This window comes from Aotus nancymaae, unplaced genomic scaffold (genome assembly GCF_030222135.1).
Source record: "Aotus nancymaae isolate 86718 unplaced genomic scaffold, 86718_ANA_hifiasm-v0.15.2.pri h1tg000040l, whole genome shotgun sequence".
Classification (NCBI taxonomy): Eukaryota; Metazoa; Chordata; class Mammalia; order Primates; family Aotidae; genus Aotus; species Aotus nancymaae.
The window spans coordinates 7,358,227-7,372,257 of NW_026988454.1; the positions used below are offsets into that span (position 1 = coordinate 7,358,227).

General features: G+C 41.5%; 1 long non-coding RNA gene across 2 annotated transcripts in view; it reads right to left on the reverse strand.

Annotated features, from left to right (window-relative positions):
* Positions 1–14,031, reverse strand: part of LOC135268273 (uncharacterized) — a 58,261-nt gene that overhangs the window by 25,670 nt on the left and 18,560 nt on the right. Inside the window, exon 1 of one of the 2 annotated variants that reach the window (XR_010336541.1) lies at positions 5,093–5,182. The exons of the other annotated variant lie outside the window; for it this stretch is intronic. This is a non-coding gene — a long non-coding RNA (uncharacterized LOC135268273). Of the gene's footprint in view, positions 1–5,092; positions 5,183–14,031 lie in introns of those variants that run through there. 2 annotated transcript variants of the gene reach the window in all.

Here is a 14,031-nt window from a genome sequence, read left to right on the forward strand (position 1 = left end):
CACAAAATGAGCATGGATTTGTGGAGTGTAATTGGCATCCTAGATATGAGAGAATTCTTAGGGAAGACTGAAAAGAAGGTTAATAAAGTCTTTTGGCCAGTTTCCAGTCCTGGATTGTAAAATCAACACAGCTGAATTTTCAAACAAGAGCTCCCATTCTTTCGCACACCACCATCTCTGAGGACTAACCTTTGATATTTCAGGCTTGACTGGAAATTAGTTAATTGCTAGGCCTACTCGCATTACTTGGAACAAAAAAGTGTTTTGGAAATAATGTTTGAAAATACCTTTAGGGTACTGCATAGAACTGTTGGGTTTTAAAGATGCATTTAGTGTGCATTTCATGAATGGCAGTTTGACATGAGTTTGACTTCACCAGTTTCAAGAGAGGCATAATGATAATCTCACTCTTTTGAGAAATAGACACCTAGCATTCAGTCATGATAATGAAGGAAGTTAGACGATGACGAGTAGATGAATGTGTATTTGGAAACTAGTAGGTAGGTTAAAGGAAAAATTTAAGCTTAAGCTTCAATATATTTAGGTGTCCCCGTGAAAGTTTGAATCTAGGCTAAGCGTTAGAACTGTGTCTCTGGGTCCCAACCAGGATTTAATATACATGTAATGACTAGTTATCACATGGATTTTTAGCACAGCACTTATCATGGGTTGTAAGATGCAAGTATTTTAAGTACGGTAAGATGCAAGTATTTTTTAAATGCCTAGCATTTTAAATAGATTTGGAACATAAATAAGACACAGATAACTGGGTAGTACAGAAGCCAACTTTACACTGTCCTGTAAACACTCTCAAATGTCACCAGGGCAAATTTTCCTGGCAGAAGCATCGTGAAGAAGTCTGGCCCTTGCAGACCCCTCTGGTCCACCATCACCATCTGCCTCTGTGGGAACAATGAAGCTCCCTGTAGGGGAGGGAGGCAAAGAAAGAAGGCTTTTTGTTCAAGAATACAAGACTGATCAAGGCAAATTTTCCTGTCTAAAAATAGTATGAGGATTTGGAGAAATAGTCTTAAAAAGTCCCTTCTTCTTCCTCATTCTAAATCAGCAGAGACTTCAAGATTTTCACAATCACTGTCAGTTTGGCGACATTGCTTTTCTAGGTTGTCTACTTTTTCACACTCTAGTGATTCATCAAGACCCAGTAGGAAAACATGTAGCAGCAGGAAGCCCTGAGAAGCTGAAGTACAGATATGGTATGTAATGGTATGACTTGAGCAGATTATAACAGAAAGCAATTAGAGTAGCTGCATGAATTGCCTTTTGGTAATGGCTCTAGGATATGGCTTCTTGTATCGGTGAGAATCACGGTCCCGAGTCAATGGAAACTACTGATGTACAATTCATTTGGCAAACAGAGAAGCTACTAGTCAAGCCTTGTGCTAGCTGGATAGGAAGGTGTGGTGTGAAGGGGCTATCAAGGAGAAGAAGCTAAAGGCTCTGCCTTCAAGAATATAAGACAAAAAGCTAATGAAATGGAAAAGTAAGTATAATACACATCTCTGTTTTAATCACAAGATATTTTGGGTATTAATAAGTGACAAGGCATGCAGAAAGGGGCTGCCAGGATGGCAAGGAAATGCGAAACTGCATCATAGAAAGAATGAATGATCAAAATAGTAGAGGTTTGTCTTCCAGAATATCAGAATACCACCAAGGACTCGGAGTTTGTATGTGCATGGCAATAGGTATATGCAGGGAAGGGCAATATCATTGCTATTCGCAAACATTTGAAAACACGTATGGAAAAACCTTACTCTGCGCTCTCAGGGCCAACAAGACAGCAAATGACAGAAAACAGGGGGGTGATGCTCCCAAACTATTCCATTGGCTTCTCTGCCTTCCCCAGGCCCCTGCAATTAGGTAGGGCCATGTTACCAGCTCTGGCCCACGGGTTACTGGTAGAAATGAGGGGTGTCACTTCCTGGCAAGGTGTAGAAGAGATGTGACCTGCTGATGACTGTGGCATAGCCTGTGATATGCTGACTGATGCCCAAACAAAACCCCAAACTATTAGAACTGTTCAGATAGGTCGCTTACTATTTCTGTCGCCTTGTTCTGCAAGCGTTCAGTGAGAAGCTGAATTTGGAATATGTCATAGAAATTCCTGGCCTATGTGAGTAAATTTGGTTACTTCTAGGGAAAAAAGGCAGTTTAGGGTGTTACCTTTAGCCATACATAGAAAGACCTAACTTTTAAAACAGTTAAAAGAAATCTTGAGTTATAGTTTATAAATATATAGATGTATATTACTTTCAGATGGCAAAGAATTTTCTAAAATTAAAAGAAAAGAAAAATATTGATAAATGTCACTACATAAGATGTTAAAACTTTATAGATTATATAATGTCATTATAAAATCAATGCAAATAAGTGGGGGCAATATTTACCCCAAATATGGCATAACATCAATACGCTTAATGTGTGATTGGCTTTGCCAGATAACTAAGAATAATACAAGACTCCAGCAGATAAATTGATGAAAGACATGAACAAAAGCCATACTTTTGTAATCCATAATTAGCTCATGAAAAAAAGGCAAATATCATTGATAAACTATTTCTACTCCACTATCAAAAAAGAATTGAAAAATGACTGACACACAGTGTGGGAAGGGCCACAGGACACACACGCTCCTTTTTCACAATGTTGGTAGCAGCAAAAATTAGTATAGTCTTTCTGGGGGAAAATTTCTAATATAGTTTCATTTTTGATCTTGTAACTCCAGTTCTAGGAGCTTACATTGAAGAATCAAATGATGCATATAATGATTTGAATATAAGCATTATTTATGATACTAAAAATTAATATAAACACCAGACAATCAGAGGATAGCAAATAAGCAACAGCACTCCAATGAAACGAAAGATGACAGGGTCATTAAAAGCCATGTTTGGGAATTATATTTAATGATATGGAAAATGCTTCACCAAGTAATGTAAAATTCAGAAATAAATACATGTGCATATATATAGTGTGTGTAAACACAGAAGGTATGATTCTAATTCATAAAAAAACACCAAAAGTATTAAAAGACTGTTGTTTCTATTGTTTGCTTAAAAATTCTCTGTGCACTTCTGATTTTTCAAATTTTCAATAAAAATATTGCTTTAATAAGAAGAAATAAACATTTCAACACAACTGATGATATTCAAAGCCAACAGAGAGTGGTAAGAAGGCGTACCTCCTGCATTTTGGGTGGGTGTGTATATTCATACAAACTTTCCCAAAGGAGTTTGGTGATACGTAGCAAGTGCTCTAAAGGTTTGCACCCTTGACTCCCTTTGATTTCCATCACTACTAGCTAGCTATCCTAAACAACCAACTTCCAGTGAGAGCTTGGAAGTGATTATCAACACTATATATAATAGGAAACATTTGGGAACTTAGATACAGCAGAAGAGGAAAAATCAAATAAATTATCATGTATCATGTATAGCATATGCAGTCCAGTCACTAAAAACAATGTTTGCATAGTGCTTTCAATGACCAAGGGATATATTATGTTTATAAAAGAAGGTTCCACATGCCCAAAATACATATACATAATATGGCCTCAAATACATGAGAAAAAAATGCCTCTGGAGGATGGGATTATCAGCAGTTTTTCTGTTTCTATATATTTCTATAAATAAAAATTTTTTTAAAGTCATAACCTGAAAATAAAGAGCTCTCCTCCTGCCACAGGTCACAACTTGTCAGTTTCCTGTGCTGGTTCCTTCCCTCCCCTAATCAGCAATGCTAAAGTCCGACCTTGCTGCAGCCTCTGGCTGCTTCCTTGTTTACACCACTTTCGAGATGATTTCTTCTACATTCATGGGTGTGAGCAGCCTCTACACTCTACACACTGATGCATCCCAATACCAGATGAGGCCCTGGGATCCTACCAGCACCTTACCAGCATGCCTGTGAGGCATCTCCCCTTGGCTAGCTAATAAACTTCACATGCCCCAAGCTTAATTCCTGCTTTCACCTACACCTCTTGAAGAAACGATGAGACAGACAAAATGCACAAAAACCTGCTCCACCTACAGTCTCTCTTTTTGGTTCATGGCAACCTCATTATTCCAGTTGCTCCAGCCAAAAACTCAAGAGTTTGTCGTTAAAAATCTCTATTTCTCTGAAATGCCATGTTCAATCTTTCAGCAAAATCTTCCAGTTTTACCTGCAAGAGATGGCCAGGGTCGAACCACTTCTCAACACCCCACAGCCACAGGCCTAGTCTCAGTGGCCAACACCTCCCGGCTGCCCCCGTTGCAAGCTGCTCTCCCTGGTTCCGCTTGGCTCCCTCCTGTCTGGGTGACCTCAGTTAGATGATTCTGATTACAGGTAGGTCAGATCGTGTAACTCCCCGTCTTAAAGCCCTTAGAGTTTCCTGTCTGATCTCACTCACAGTAAAAATCCAACCTTATGATCGCCTAGAGAGCCAGGCAAGCCCTGATCCTCTGCGTGCTCTCTGACCACCTCTCCCGACTCCCTGCCACCTACCCACTCTTTGGCCTCCCTGCTGTGCTTCAGCAGGCATGGTCCTGCCTCAGGGGCCTTGCCCGTGCCCTTGCCGCATCTGCATGGCAACACCCTTCAGTCTCCTCCCAAATGCCATCATCTCAGCAAGGCTTTACCTGCTTTCCCTCTGTCAAATACCAATCCCCCGCAAACCTGCAGCCCGTCACCCTCCATCATTCTTCTGTGTACCTGACATGTTTCATATTTCCTTGCATTTGCTTCTTGTCCCTTTTCCCTCCCCTAGAACGTATGTTCCATGAGAACCGAGACGTTACTTTCTTCTCAGTGCCTAGAACAGCACCTGGCAGAAAACAGAGAGTCAAATACTTGTAAAAATGGGCACTTGAAGTTCAGGACACCCTGTGGCCACAGGCAAGTCGTTTAGAGCCTGTTGCTGAGAGTATCTGTAGCTGCCTTGTCTATTTCCCTTATCATGGGATAATGATACAGGGAAAAGACTCAAATACATCAAAAGCCCACAGATGCAAAATGCGAGCCGCGCGAAGTCTACAGAAGGAAGCAATTGCTTTATCCTGGGCAAAGGGAGAGGACCTGGTCCGTGACTCACTGTTTCTCCCTAAGTGCAGGGTGGTGCACGGCTTTGATGTCCTCAGTACGCAGTCTCTAAAAGAACCCCTAAGGGTGTGGCGGGCAAAGTGCTCCCTGAAGGAAGCAGGAGTTGTTTGCTTGCTTGCTTGCTTGTTTGCTCTCCAGATGTCTTAAGTTGCTAGGACTGCTGAGGACAGATCCAAAGAATGACATAAAGTTATTTAAGTAGTAGTCATCGAGGTGGGTCAGGCACGTCACGTACATCATCTCTAATCCTCACAACAATAGCAGCTATCATTACACAAATTTTACTGAGACAAAAACTGAGAGTGGTCAAATGCTTTGAGCAAGCCCTAAGTCGGGCTTTCTTGCTACTATGTCTTTTTTTTTTTATTATTGTATTTTAGGTTTTGGGGTACATGTGAAAATCATGCAAGATTGTTGCATAGGTGTATACGTGGCAGTGTGATTTGCTGCCTTCCTCCCCTTCACCTATATGTGGCATTTCTCCCCATGCTATCTCTCCCCGACTCCCCACCCCCTGGCTAATGTGTCTTATACCTCCCCAGGTTTAGAAAATCCTGGAGAAGAAAGAGAAAGAAGAAAGAAAGAAAGAGAGAGAGAGGGAAAGAAAGAAAAGGAAGGAAGGAAGGAAGGAAAGAAAGAGAAAGAAAGAAAGACAGAAAGGAAGGGAGGGAGGAAGGAAGAAAGGAAGGAAGGAAAGAAAGAAAGTTAGCTCTCTCTAGTTTTTATTTTGAGATTGGTCCTTGCTTTGTCACCCAGCCTGGAGTGCAGTGGTGCAATCACGGCTCACTGCAACCTCCGCCTCCCAGGCTCAAGTGATCCTCCCACCTCGGCCTCCTGAGTAGCTGAGCCCGTAGGCACACACCACTATGCCCAGCTAATTTTTCGTATTTTTGGTGGAGACAGGGTTTCGCCATGTTGCCCAGGCTGTTCTTGAACTCCTGAGCTCAGGTGATCCACCCACCTTGGCCTCCCAAAGTGCTGGGATTACAAGGGTGAGCCACTATGCCTGGCTTACAAAAACTAGTTTTCAAAATACACACATTAATAGACTTTACCCTTCTTGTAGTCTTAAACTATACAGAAAATTAGAATTTGCTTCTGTTTAGATTACACATGAAAAACAGCCAATGAACTCATTCGCTCATTCATTTAATAAATGTTTTGAGTTTCTTTTCTGTCCTGGCACCAGGCTAGGCACTGCAGATACAGCAGCCACCCAAACAGGAAACAGTTCTGTCTTCATTTAGTTGACATTCTAGTGATGAGGATGATAAGCACAAGTAAGCAAATACATGATAGTGTATTAGAAGGAGGTAAGCCCCAAAATCAGAGCAGGGAAACAGGAGGAAGTGGCAAGGGGAGACTGCAATTTTACACGGACTGGTCACAGCAGGCCTTCCTGGAAAGGTGAAAGTTGAGGCAAGTCTTGAAAGAGACGAGGGGAATGGCCACGTGGGTATGTGGGGAAGGCATTCTGGGTGGAGGGAACAGCCAGTGTCTGTGTGTTTATTTTTATTTTTATTTTACTTTAAGTTCCAGGATACACATGCAGAATGTGCAGGTTTGTTACATAGGTAAACGTGTGCCATGGTGGTTTGCTGCACCTGTGAACCCGTCACCTAGGTATCAAGCCCCACATGCATTAGCTCTTTGTACTGATGCTCTCCCTCCTCTCGTCCCTTACCAACAGGCCCCAGTGTACATTGTTCCCCTCCCTGTATCCACGTGTTCATTGTTCAGCTCCCACTTATGAGTGAGAACGTGTGGTGTTTGGTTTTCTGTTCCTGTGTTAGTGTACTGAGGATGATGGCTTCCAGCTTCAGCTGTGTTCCTGCAAAGGATATGATCTCATTCCTTTTTAGGGCTGCATAGTATTCCATGGTGTATACGTGCCACATTTTCTTTATTCAGTCTATCATTGATGGGGATTTGGGTTGGTTCCATGTCTTCGCTATTGTGAATGGCGCTGCAATAAACGTATATGTGCGTGTATCTTTATAATACAATGGTTTATAATCCTTTGGGTATATACCCACTAGTGGGATTGCTGGGTGAAAAAGGTGAGTGCAATTGTAGGAACTTTGGATTCCACCCTGAAGGAAATGGAGGGCTGTTGGAGCGTTCTGAATAGAGAAGTTAAGTTTTAAAAGGTATTTATGTTTTAAAGGGATCACTAAGGATGATGTACTAAAAGCAAGGGTGGAATTAAGGGGCTAGTGAGGAGACCCTAATGGTAATCAAGGTGGAAAAGCAGCCATGACTTGGGTCAGGGTCAGGGGAAGCAGTTGTTCTGATGTAATCACGTATAGGATTGGCACACAGCCAAGTTAAGAGACTGCCCTATAAAATACACTTTTACCGTAAAACAAAGAACACCACAAATTCCTTTAACCATCCCGCCTAGTAGGATTTGATTCACAAAAATGTAATCTGTAAACATTATTTCATAACACATTTTCCATGTAAGCAAGACATTCCCAGTTTTCATAAGAAAGTTATTGTCAAAAAATGTAAAACAAAAGTTTCTCGTTTGTTTGAAACCCAGCAAGAATATCGCATACTTTCATTTCTACTTACATTTTCAACACTGAAATGTTCCCAGGAAATCACGATAAAAGGAACTATGGAAAAAATATGTGAAAGGTTCCTGCCAGAGTTAAATACATCCACCCATGAGGAAAGGAACTACTGTCTGTGGAATGTCTCGAGAGCTCAAGGAATCTGCCTTCAAAATTTCTTTGGACAAAGACGCCTCTGAGCTCACATTCTTTTCTCTGGGGGTATAAATGATGCTTTGCAAAAAAGGGAAACCATTTAGAAGCAGAATGAATGCAAGACTTTTTAGCGACGGACAGGGACTGGGAACAAAAGAGAGCTTGCAGCACACACGGAGCTGCTTTGGGGAGCACGCAGGCACTCACAGAGCACACCCTGGATGCTGACGTCTTCTTTTGACCCACTTCTTACCTTGTTCAACCACTGGGGTTGGAAGACAATGGAGTGCACATGGAAAACACAGCAAATGCCCCTCTTGAATGGATGTATTTATTAATTTTTATTTATTTTATATAATTTTTTGAGCTTTGCTCTTGTTTCCCATGCTGGAGTTTCACTCTTGTTGTCCAGGCTGGAGTGCAATGGAGCAATCGTGGCTCACTTCAACCTCTGCTTCCCTGGTTCAAGTGATTCTCCTGCCTCAGCCTCCTGAATAGCTGGGACTACAGGCGCCCACCATTATGCCCAGCCAATTTTTTGTATTTTTAGCAGAGGTGGCCCACCATGTTGGCCAGGCTGGTCTCAAACTCCTGACCTCAGGTGATCTGCCTGCCTCTGCCTCCCAAAGTGCTGGGATTACAGGCCTGAGCCATCGTGACTGGCCTCAAATGGATTTATTTGTGAATTAGTGAGTCTGTACACATCCAAAACATCGGGAAACAGTTAATGGAAATGATACTCAGAGTCCGGGCTTTCTGTTTTTCTAAGTTTTCTGTTTTTGACTCAATAAAGTGCTTAATGTTTTCTTAAGTCTCCTTTGTGCTGCTATAACAGAATACCCGAGACTGGGTAATTTATAAAGAGCAGAATTTTATTTCTTACAGTTCTGGAAGCCTGGAAGTCCAAGGTGAAGGCACCAGCAGGTTCTGTGTCTGGTGAAGGCCTGGTCTCCACTTCCATGACGGTGCCTTGAACACTGCTTCCTCCAGAGGGGAGGAAAGCTGTCCTTCAAATGGCAGAAGCAGGGGAAGAGCCAAGAGAGAGAACCCACTCCTGATAGCCCTTTTTAAAGGCATCAAAGTCCCCATGGGGAAATGCCTAATCAACTCTTAACTCAATACTGTTACAATGGCAATTAAATTTCAACATGAATTTTAGAGGGGACAAACCTTCAAACCACAAAAAAGGTATTACTGTTTTTCTCTTTTTGACCATCCTGTAAAATGTGTTCCCTCTTGCATAACATCAGGACTGGGCAGGACCTCAGCAGGCATACCTGTGCAAACACCTAGCTATACTCATGGAGAAAGGACACCCAGGAGGGATTACAAATCTGGCAAAGGCAGAGTGGGTGCTGGAACCGAAGGTCACTGGCATGTGCAGCTCCAGTCTCTTTATTAAATAACTCCAGTGGGGCTGTCATAAAAATACTGCAAAAAGCTAACTGAAAATGTATGGCTGATTCTTAATTATGATCTGAAATGGAACACAGTCCTTTAATACGTATTTAGTGATGCCTACTGTGTGCCAGGCAGTCTGCTGACTCTGGGAGTGAACAATGAAGACAAACACAATTCATGTCATCAGTTAGCTTACAGTCCAGTGAGGAAGACAGACAATTAAGCAAGTAATTAAAATGAAGTGCTACAATGTTCTTGTGGGGACAGCATGGCACATTATGGGAGCAAGACAAAGCTGTCAGTTGTGTGTGTGTGTATGTGTGTGCTGGGCTGGCAGGTGGAAGGAAAGCCTCCCCATCGTCTGCTCTCAAAACAGAAGCTGCTCCCTGCTCCTGTCTCTCCAGCCATCAGTCTCCTGAGCTCAAGTGCTTCGAGTCACTCCTGGCTTCTCTTGCTCCTTCGCCCCTCGTATCTCATCACTCAACAAGTTCTGCTGATCTGAAGGTTGTATTTCCTGGAGGCTGTCTCCCCTTCCACTCCTAAAACCATCTAGTTCCTCCCACATCTTGACTACTAGAAGAGTCTCTGAGCTCTTCTCCAGGGTCCAGTCCTGCTCTCTTCATTTCTGTCCTCTACGTACTGATCCACCTAAAAGTACCTCTGACCACATGACTCCCCTGCTTTAAGACTTTTGATGGTTTCCTAGGGGCTAAAGATGAAGTCCAAGTTGATGAAAGCCCCAAAGCCTTTACGCACCAGTAGCCCTGCCTACTTTTCCAACTCCCCTGCTTGCCCCTCCCTACCTATCACTCCGTGTGCCAACAGGGCCAAACTACTTACAGGTCCTTGGGCGCGTCATGCTCGTTAGTGCATTTGCTGTCGTTTCACCTGGGCCTGTCCCCTGCCAGTATCATCTGCTTCCCACACGTATCTTTCCCCCTGCTTGGTTGGCCACATGCTGGTGCTCATCCCCTTTGACTCAATTCAGATATCTTCGCTTAGGAAGCCTTCCCTGCCTGCCCCACCCAGACCAAGCTTCTCTGTGTTCTCAGAAAACCCTGTGCACACACTAACATTTGCATATTCTAAACTGTATTATAATCATTTCTCTATGGCTTAGTTTCCCTCCTTCACTTTTTTTTCCCTTCTTAGTTTTTGACCTCCTGGAGGACAGGGACCACCTCCTTCATCTTCGCATGCCTCACCCTCGGCATGCTTCTGATATAGAACAGGAGGTCAGGACACATTGGTTTAATGAAAGAAGGGCTGTTGCTGGTATTACATGTGGTGAATTCCCATCCCAAATGAATGTGATATTAGTATACGAGGAAGTAAAATAATGGGGTTTTGGTTTCCCAAAAGGGGACTCCCAAAAAGGAATCACTGTTTTAAGCTTCCTGAAAGTTGCTGATTTCAACAAGGTAGGTGATAATATATAAATTTGTCTATATTTTAAAAACATGATGAGGTTTCATTACAAAGAAAATATAAAATCAATAGATACTCTGTTGAATCACTTCAAATGCTAAAATATAGCACAACACCAGGCCTGAGTCATCATTTAACTTGTTTCTGGAGGAGTTGGAGGTAAACAAACTGGCAGGAGACTGGCACCTGGGCTGGTTCCGTGAATGACACACTGCCTGGTCATGTCATCATTCAAAATAGCAGGTTGCCAAAACAACACACATTAGCTTCAAATACCCCAGGCAATTGCTCCTTTCTCGTAAGTAGGTTTGCCTATCTTTAAAGGCAGTTCTTTTTGCAAACACTCTAGGGAAATTTAAAGAGATCTTTGGGAGGAGAGAAATCCCAAGAAGTGTCGGCCAGAAAGCAGAGGCCAGCCAGATTTTAAATGATTGCCAAAGAGAGCAAACTACCTACATATAATCTACAAAGTTTGTAAATGAAAATTGACCGCACTTCTCCAACCACGTGTAATTTGAACATCAAATTACAAACTATACAATCACTATGAAGAAGTTCATAAAGTCTTTTTTTCTTTGACAGGGAAAAGGAAAATGAGCATTTTATCATGAAAAGTACCGTATATACCACTTCTCTTAATATAGCACACATGCTTAGTTTTAGCACAGTGACTATTTGGAGGATTTTTATACTGTATTCCAGTCATGTTTATTTATAATATGAGTGTGGGGTAAAATATCAAATCACAACACATTATATACATCCATGTGAATCTTTCCTCTCTGCCCAGAGCTATTTCTACCTTCGTTTTTAAGCCTAAATTTAAAAAGTGACCTTGTCAAACTGTGATGAATTGTTACCTGAATGGCAAAGAACTTGCTAACTGGAGGTAGCTTCAGTCTTCTTTGAGTATTCTTTTATGTAACAAATTGAATATACTCTTTGTACGTCTGCACTCTTGAAAAAAGGCAAAGGTTTAGCAAAACAGTTGGATTATTCCCAAGAAAGCTTGAACACATTTTTAAAAACGTTTTTTAAATGAAATATTGCTCTTAACCTAAAAAAAAAAAAAAAGAAACAGTATAGTTTGGCACAGCACTCATCTAAAAATAGGTCTTTGGTGAATAAGCTTTCTGCCCATAACACTGAGGCTATGTGTTGTGCATTTGGGTGCACATGCCCAGAGGTGCCTGTGTGTTGTACCGCGTGGCTGGAAAACAGTAACTTTAGCTTAAAAAAAACCACAGATTTAAAAAGAGGCCTTTGGTGAAATTCTTTAATAAAAACTAAAATTTAAATGTCTATTGAAATGCTTTCAAGAAATTGTACACATAGGAAATCATGGTTTTGTTTCATAAGTGCAAAACCTCAAAATACATGTAAGATATAATCTAGAAAAATGAGTATGGCCTTTTATATCTAAAGTAAAAGCATTTAAAAATGTTTAGCAGGCCGGGTGTGGTGGCTCATGTCTGTAATCCCAGCACTTTGGGAGGCTGAGGCGGACGGATCATGAGGTCAAGAGATCAAGACCATCCTGGCCAACGTGGTAAAACCCAGTATAAACTAAAAACACAAAAATGAGCTGAGTGTGGTGGTGTGTGCCTGTAGTCCCAGCTACTTGGGAGGCTGAGGCAGGAGAATTGCTTGAACCCAGGAGGCGGAGGTTGCAGTGAGCCCAGATCACACCACTGTACTCCAGCCTGGTGATAGAGTGAGACACCGTCTCAAAAACAAACAAACAAAAAACACAAAAAACAAAAAAAAATTTTGCAAAACCTAAATATGTGACTTCTTTTATTGACTGATTATCTTGTGCTACGCTGGCTCTAACTGGATTTCTAGATCTTCCCTGGCTGTTTTGTTTCTATCTACCTACGGTTTTACTCTGTAGTGGGATGGTCCTTTTGCTTTGAGGAAATTGCGGGGTGGAGAGGAAAGGAACTCAGGCAAATATATGTTGTAGTTGTGGTATGAAGTGTGTGAAGATGTATTTTCAGTATAATTTTAGCTAAAATGGGCTTATATGTTACTTTTCTAGATCATCAAATTATAAAAAGAAATCCTTTCTGTAATTTTGTTAGGATTTTTCCTTCAAAGGAAATATAAAAATAAGCTAAGAGGCAAAAAAATTATTAATGGAGGGCTACGGCTGTGACATTGCAGGTTTAACAACAGTGTAAGTTGAATCTCTACTCATACGTCTCGTAAAAAAAACCAGACTGTGATTCCTTTCCACTTTAATTGGTCCTATATCTGTGAATCTACCTTCTTCTTGAAATTAAGATACCATTGAATAATAATGTAACTGGCCAAAAGACCATCATCAAAAGCAACTGTAAAAGTATCTTCTAGATTTCACTAATTATATTCCCAATCTAGCAAACATACAAATTCGCTCCATAGCTACTAGGCAATAACCATTGAAATCATTAAGGTAAAAATTGAGGATAGGTGGCACACAGTGGCTCATGCCTGTAATCCCAGCACTTTGAGAGGCCCAGGCTGGTAGACTGCTTGAGCTCAGGAGTTCAAGACCAGTCTGGGCGATGCAAAAAATTAGCTGGGAATGGAGATGTGCACCTGTGGTTCCAGCGACTTGGGAGGCTGAGGTAGGAGGATTGTTTGAGCCTAAGAGGTGGAGGCTGCAGTGAGCCATGATAGCACCACAGCACTCCAGCCGGGGTGGTAACACAAGACACTGCCTCAGAAGAACCCCAGGCCAAAACCCAAACAGAACAAAAATCTGAGGATATTCTGAATTTTTACAATGTCTAGATTCCTAAGAACAAATAAGGCATAGGAAACTCTGAGGTAGTTTCCACATGTGATATTGAGTTCTCTCTCTTTTTGACTAGAAAAAAGTTTTAGTGATGTAAGGGGAAATGGTTTTATTAAAAATATGAGTGAAAAAACAAAAATATCCTGTTGTTCTATATCACTCATTTCCTAGAAATACTGGTAAATATTTTTCTTTTTCTTCAGGGCATTGGCATATTGACACAGTTGTAAGTAATCTTTGACATGTAGATGCATGTAAGATAACATAGTTTGAACATAAACAAGTCAAATAAAATTCTTCTTTTGCTTTGGAAAATGCATTTCTGAGAAATCTGATAGGTTACATATAGTTTTTTTTTTTTTTTTGAGATGTAGTCTCACTCCAATCACCCAGGCTGGAGTGCTCAAGCGATTCCCCTGCCTCAGGTTCCCAAGAAGCTGGGATTACAGGTGTGTACCATCACACCTGGGCAATTTTTGTATTTTTAGTAGAAACTGGGTTTCACCATGTTGGCCAGGCTGGTCTTGAACTCCTGACCTCAAGTGAGCCACCCACCTCGGCCTCCCAAAGTGCTGGGATTACAGATATCAATCATCATTACATATA